The sequence below is a fragment of the Streptopelia decaocto genome, assembly GCF_964273445.1.
Source record: "Streptopelia decaocto genome assembly, chromosome: 1".
Lineage (NCBI taxonomy): Eukaryota > Metazoa > Chordata > Aves > Columbiformes > Columbidae > Streptopelia > Streptopelia decaocto.
Window position 1 is genome coordinate 158,732,434 of NC_138663.1, and position 7,369 is coordinate 158,739,802.

Here is a 7,369-nt window from a genome sequence, read left to right on the forward strand (position 1 = left end):
AGAGGCTGCCCATTTAATTCGGACTGAAGAAGAGCTTACCTCTCCGGAAGAAAAGGGTGTCTATTAACTGTTTATTAATGCGTCTTAATAACCCAAATTATCTCTATAGCATAGAGCTCGGGAGTAAGAACCATTAAATCTTTTCATATTTTAAGAGGGATCAGCCTGAACAGAAATCAATTAACACCGCAGACAAAAACAAACCCTTCTTAAGACAAGTGACACTACATTTTCAACATACTTCAGGAGTTAATCGGCAGTGCCGATCCTGTTTCTTCGTATGTTCAAGCATTTCAGCATGACGAGCACGACACCGGCCACCTGGTTCACGTTAGGCAAAGTCCCCATCGCCTGGGGGTTACCACTCCTTGACCGCCCGTTTCACACTTGCTAAGGAAAAAACACGTAACCCCATGCCACAGGCTGGGGAGAGAAGCAGAATTTGATTGAGGTACATACCCCTCAGCATCCTACCCGTGCCCCGGCTGGGCGTCCCGGGGGGGAGACGAGCCCACCCGCGGCCTCCCGCCCCGCCGGGGCTGGGCACGGGCTCTGGGACCGGCCCGTCGCTCTTCGCCGCTGTTCCCTGCACCATTTGCTCGGGAACAGGTGAAATAACCCCCCTGCACATCAGGGTCAGGCGCATCCCCCTCTGCTCTTCCCCGGGCAGCCCGAGGGGGCGGCTGCGGGTCGCTGTTCCGCCCAGACGGGGCTGGCAGCCGGGGTTGCCCCCAAGCCTTCCCCGGCTCTAGCGGAGCGGCTGCCCGGGCTGTGGCGTCCCCCCGGGCTGCTACTGGCCCTCGCTCGGCCTCCCGCAGCAGCTGCAGGTAGCGCCGCCGGCCGTGCACCACCCCCGACGCGGCCCGATGCTGTGACAGCGCCTGTGCTCGTCCCTCCGTCTCCCCCGTGTCTCCCTGGTGCCTCCGTGCCAGCCCCGGCACCACGAAAGGCGCCGCGGGAAGAGACCGTGCGGACCCAGGAGCTAAAGAGGCATCGGGGGAAGGTAAGGACAGAGGTACGTGGGTCTTTGCTTCGCCCCACCCGCTGTGGGGACCGCTTGGTGTCTCGGGGTGCATTCAGCACCGTAGGGTCTCGCTTTCCCGGCGCCGTGTAGGGGTGCCGAGCATCCCTTCGCCCCTGGGTGTCAAGCAGCCCCGAGCTGGAACCGACGAACCCTCTCTCCTTCGGGAGCAACAAAGACAAGATTAGTTTATTTTCTCAGAAAACAAACAAAAAAAACACCAAAACAGCCAAACAAACAATAAAACGCCTCAACCAAAACCACCACCAACAAAAAAACACACAGAAAAACAATCAATCAATCAAACAACCAACCCTATAAGGGAGGACATAGACCTGTGGGCTTGCTCCCCTTCGGGACCTGTTGACGATTTTAGTAGCTAAAGTCAATGGGGCAGACTAAAACGGGGGCGGCGGGTCAGGAAACAGCAGCCTGAGAGCGCCTCCTCGGACCTGCTGGGATTCCCCGCAGACCTGACCCCCGCACTAGCCTCTCGTCTGCCTATGGGCACCTGGGACCCCAAATCAGGCAGCCCCGAAGCTTACTCCATAGCCCTTGTGCTCTTTGCCTTTGCTCCTGCCCGGCAGAGTACTCCTCGTCCAGGAGATGTGTCTCCAGCTCCTGGCTGTGCCTCTCCTAAGAAGGATTTCCAGCTCCTGCTCCCCGTCTGACCTACCTGGCCATGGGGCAGGGGAGGTGAGGGCTCTGCTCTCGCCGGGTCGCTTCGTGGGCTAGAGAGGGAGATCCCGAGAGAAAGGTGATGGAAAGAAATAGAGAGGTGAGAGGGGTGTCCTGGGATTCTGCTCTGTGGGTGATTTACTTAAATATCTCATGCTAGATACTTACGGGGTAAAAGGCAGACATCGTTTAGCAGGCAGGGCTTCAGTAGAAACCTAAGATTTCGGGCTCTGATGCTCAGCTTTAAAAAGCTGCCTGGCCACAACCTAGGGAGATGGACATTAGACACACCTTTTTCTTGAGAGCCTCCTTTGCAAATCCTCGTGTGGGCATCCAGCCTGATTTGTGGAAGTGCAGGGTCAGCGCCGTGGGACTCTATCGCCAGTTTTGGCCCTTGACTTTCGTGTACTGCGGAGCAAATATCTCGAATGCGTGCTCTCGGGTGCCACTGGGCAATGACATTTCATTAAAACGTCCTGTAATTGCCCAGGTCCGGCTGGTTGTTGGTCCTGGCCAGCCTTTCTTGACCTTGTTACTGTAATTACCGAAGAATAAAGGTATGTTTGAAATTGTTTTTATGGCCTGGATATTCTGCATACAGGATAAATAATACTTGCTCTTACATCTCATCAGCTAAATTTAACAAGTAGGGAGCCAGCATTCAAGTAGTCCAGGAACCAGTATTGCTGGCCAATATTTAACAAAACGTTTTGTATAAACAATGGCCATTCACACATATCTGCACTAATCAAAGGATATTGTCACATCCAGATTGTTTTATTTAAAATCAGCAATATTAATATTGATGTTTTGCTGCATTTGTAACATAATCTCAGCGATTTAAGTAAGAAAAGTCCCAAATGTAAAAGCAATTGGAAAGCAACTGCATCAGGTTTATATTCGTCACAGATAAAAGACACTGGGGAAAATCCGGACCACGCTAAGAATGACATGTCTCCCATGGATTTCATTAGGACCAGGCTTCAACCCAACTTTTTTTTCGTCGATGCTTTGCAATAAATTAATTAGTTTCTGGGCTCCAAACTCTTCAGAGAGTCATAAATCTTGATGAAAACATGCTGCCTCTTGAAGTTGCACCTGGATCACTTATAGGAACATTTTTTAAAATTCATGTAAAGGTTCATTTCTGCTTAATAAAGTGAAAAGTTGAAGAGGATAGCGGATTACATGAAAATTTAGTTTTTCATTTACATCTCATAAGTATTCTTGAGAATGCTCTTTTTCTGACACAAGCTAATGACAAACTTAGCTCCTGGATAACCGACTAGGACACGTTATTAGAAGATTACCGATCAAAACAATGGCTGAAGACGTATTTACAGGTTTTTTTTTTCCTGATTTATTTGCTCTGAAATCCTCGATAGCAATTTTTATTACATCAAATAGATGTAGCAGAATATATAGCTTGTAGTGAATATATAGCTTGTAGTGAAGAAAAAGATCTCTCACTCTTAAAGGATTCTGGTATAAGATTGTGAGGTTTTAAGGAAAGGGTACTCTTTACGAGGCAGTGGTTTTGTAGGTATCGCTTTCATATGACTGATGAAGTTTTTGTCAGTCTCCAAACCCCCCACTTAAAAGAAAACATTAAATCTCTCTTGTGCTACCTTTCTATAAATTGAAAGGAGGGGAGTTAAGTCACCTACTGAAATATTTATTTATGATAAGCTGTGGAGAAGTAATGATAACCACAGAGCAAGTCCGCCTTAGTCAGGTATTATAATACTTCTGAAAAATACGCCTGTCAGCTGGGAGCACACCACAAAGCTTCGATAGAACTGAACATCTAGTAGCAAACTAATACTAGTTGCAGCTGCAAGATGAGCCAATATCCCACCTTGCTAAACACCTCCTGTTGATGGCAGAAGATATTCCAGCCAACCCCCTCTCTTAGGTATGCCACCTGTGCTTGCTCTCTTAAGTTTTTCCATCCAGCTCTTTCAAGTTCTGGCCCGTGGTTTCTTCTCATCCTCTTCAAACTCTCAGCTGCCTCTGACACCTGCAGCCATGCTCTTCAGCGTGCATTTCTTTCAGGCTTTTTTTTGAGGCCGTCTTTTCCAGATCTATTTATTCTAGCTTGGTGATGTGACAACTCCCTCATGCTGCTCACACTGTCTTTTAGCTAAGTCCAAAACACTTGCCTTTTTCACTCCCTCTTTCCCTTACCTCTTCCTTCCCTGGTGACTCTGGAGAAGAAGGTGGCTTCATCTATCACGTTTCACTGTGACAGCACAGAACTATCACTCTTTGCTCAGGTTCTGTCTTTGTAATTGTTTACAAAATGTCTCATCTTCATGGTATATAACATACCAGCATTAATTCAGCATAGTTCAGACTGAGCCCCCAGTTTCTCAGGCTTCGAGTATTTTCATCCACTCTCCTCCCTTGCTTACCTTCCCATCAACATCTCTGAGCCTTGATCTTCCATTGCTGTCCTTCAAACCCAAGCCTGGTCAAGTCTTACATAATTTAGATAAATGTAAATTCCTTCCCTCAACCCTTTATAACAGTACATGAGTCTCCTTCACCCATGTCACCACCTTCTGCTGTGCTTTCCTCCTCTGTGCTCCTCTTCTCCACACAGCTTTCAACAGTTTCAACACAACTGTTCTGCTACCATTGACAACTGCATGTCTTACCCCATCTCATTGCTTAACTACAGTGTTGATGTATGTGTTTCAGCCTTTCTTGTGCATTTAATACCAGTTTCATGGTTCAGTGATTCGGCTTCCCTCTCAAGCATCTCCAGCCTTGCTTGCATAGAAAGCATAGAGCTTTCTATGAGGTTAGTTGTATAGCATACTCCTCCTAATATCTCCTTGCAACTGACCTCTCCAATTGCACCACCAAAACATTAAACAAAATCCAGGTATCTAATGGGCTGGACAGCTGATTATTCTGATATGAGTGATGATTCTGCCCTTTCCTCATTCTGTCTGCATGTTGGATTATCTGTTGTCTTGTATCACACACTAGGCTTGTTCACTCTCCAGTCCCAGGAAAGTATCTCAGGCTGCATGCATAGCAGAGCCGGCTGAAGAGCACAGTCATGCATGTACACTACTTATTGTGTATCTATTTATATATTTATATATTTCATTTCAGTAAAAAACCTTATTCCATGGCCTGAAAGCGTTTAGAGAAATATTACAAATTCCTCTTAGAACACCAAAATGTAGTATTTCCAAATAAAATTTGTATCTCGTATCTTACAGATGATGAGGTAACTGCTGTTCTTTCATGGGTCTTCTTCAAGACACTGTCACCATGCACCTGTGGAAGCTCCCAGGACATGTGGCTGTAAGACATTTCCAGCACCCAAACTGGCCCAGGACTATGGACACCAAAACATCACCCTAGATCTTGGGCTCTGAATCCCATCCCTGCAGCAGGCAGGGAGGAAGCTTGCAAATAACATTTATAGGGAGCCTGGTGGTCAGTGTTTCAGGACTGTATTCCAGGGAAGGTCCACCAGAGATATCTTCCAGGATTTCACACTGGGGACAGGTCTTTTCCAGAACACCACACAAGCTCTGTGTGGCAAACATTCATCTTCTCTACAAAAATACAGTATCAAACATGCTTGTAGCAAGTTTGTACAAGTGGACCACAAACGAGTTCCTGAGATGCAGGGTTGGCCACAGATCATGAAAGGTCAATTCCCATTACCAAGGGTAAAAGGTAACAGCTCCTTCCTAACTTAAGATGATTTTGAGTGGTTTCAAGGAATTCTGACTGTGGACCTAAGAGCCAGCTCAAGTCCAAGGGTATTTTGCATCCAGCTGTTTGGCTACAAATGCTGGGATCAAGCATGGGCTTTAGCCAAACTCAAGAAAGCAGTGAGACAGAAAGCTGAGGATGCATGAGACTCTTCTGATGGACCAATACACAAGAGAAATAGATCCAGCTCTGATCTGAATGGGAGGCCATGTAGTCACACAGCTGTGATCCTATCACATATTAGTTTGGGAATATGCACAGCATCCACGGCTGCTGGCAGAGAAGGGAAGATAAAGCTCCCTTCAGCCCTTTAAGAAATCCACATAAGCAAATATTCCATCACTTTGACATTTTCATTTTACTTGCTCCCCCTGGTTTATCACAACTTACACCTTGGTGCTTCTGCAGGATATATCCATTTTCCACCCGTGGATTTTTAATAAATCCAAATGAAGACTGTCTCAGCAGTAAAAGTCACAGGAGTGAGCTCTCATTTTCATGCTGTTACCCAAAGGAGCAACGTTCCCATGGAAGGCAGGGACCTCCAAGGAAACACACCAGCACCACATATGAATATTGGACTTACACATGTAAATAATTACATATGATTTTCATTAGTATGATGGTGTAAATAGCAATATCCAGCTAGGATATTCATCTCAGATATTTATAGGGTACATTTGAATGTAACAGTAGTACAAAACACAAAAGCATTCACTTTACCTAAATATCTGAAGACTGAACAAATTGTGTTACTTTGTATTCTTTACTCGGATTCATGTGTTTGTCATTACTTCTACCCCCCTTACTTGCACTGCTTTTATTTTTTGCAATCACAATCACCATTGACATCAACATGAGTGGAAAAGATATGATTAGGTGAAATGTGCAGTGCTCCTCTCAGGACCTGTATAGGTGACAGTGTCCCTGTGCTGCAGCTTCCAGGGCAGTTCCAGGCTAAGCAAGCCTATGTTTGCATGGAGTTGTGCATTATGGCTGGAAATAGGCCTAAGTTTTGAAATTATGTTAAATACCTATCTGAAACTTTTCCTTGGGTTGGGATGCTCAGCATCTCCATGTCTGTTTCATAGGACTGAGCTTGTGTTGGAGTCTTTCCCTCTGGAATCACCAGACTGGGTTTTCCTCCCATACCCAGCTGTCCATTTCCATAATAAAAGGCTGTGAGACCATCTTCCATCAGCCAGATTTGCCTGAATTTGGCCAAAGAGATAAGCGGTTTTCAGGAAGGGACCACCAGAGAGCCCTACACAAGCACGTTGCCTGGTAGTGCAACCTTTTCTCCATTAGGAAACAAGCCTGAAAATCACTGTGCATGTCCATGGGATGAAAAATCTGCCAGAGGTGGAAGAAGAAACACTCTGGCTATCAGCAGTGATCTGGTTGAGCATGAATATATATATATATATATATATTTTTTTTTTTTTATTTTTATTTTTTTTTTTTGTTTGTTTTGTACTGGATTGTTTTAAAGCTGGATCATTTTGACAGAAGTAGGCTGGGGATGAAGTTTTTTCACGAGTTACAAGAGGAAATGCGTGGGACTGCTACTCCTGTGGGATGCTGGCAGCATCAGGGCAATGTGAGAGCCAGGCCCTGCATCTTGCGCTACCAAACAGTGTCTGCTCGCGCCCCAAACCCAGATGTCCACATGGTTTCACAGAGATGCTACCAGGGCCACGTTGGCTCACTGGGCAGCTGGCTGTGCATGGCAGAGCGAAGGGCAGAGACAGCCCCATGGCTCGGGGACTCAGCCCCCACAGGTGAAGGACTCAGTCCCAATGCTCTGAGCTCAGTCCCATGGCTCAGGGATTCTTGCCCCTGGGGATACCGGGATAGAGGGGCCCAGCCAGGAGCCACCCCGATGGTCGCTACCCGTCTTCCACGGGACTTGCCTGGCTCTGACCCCCA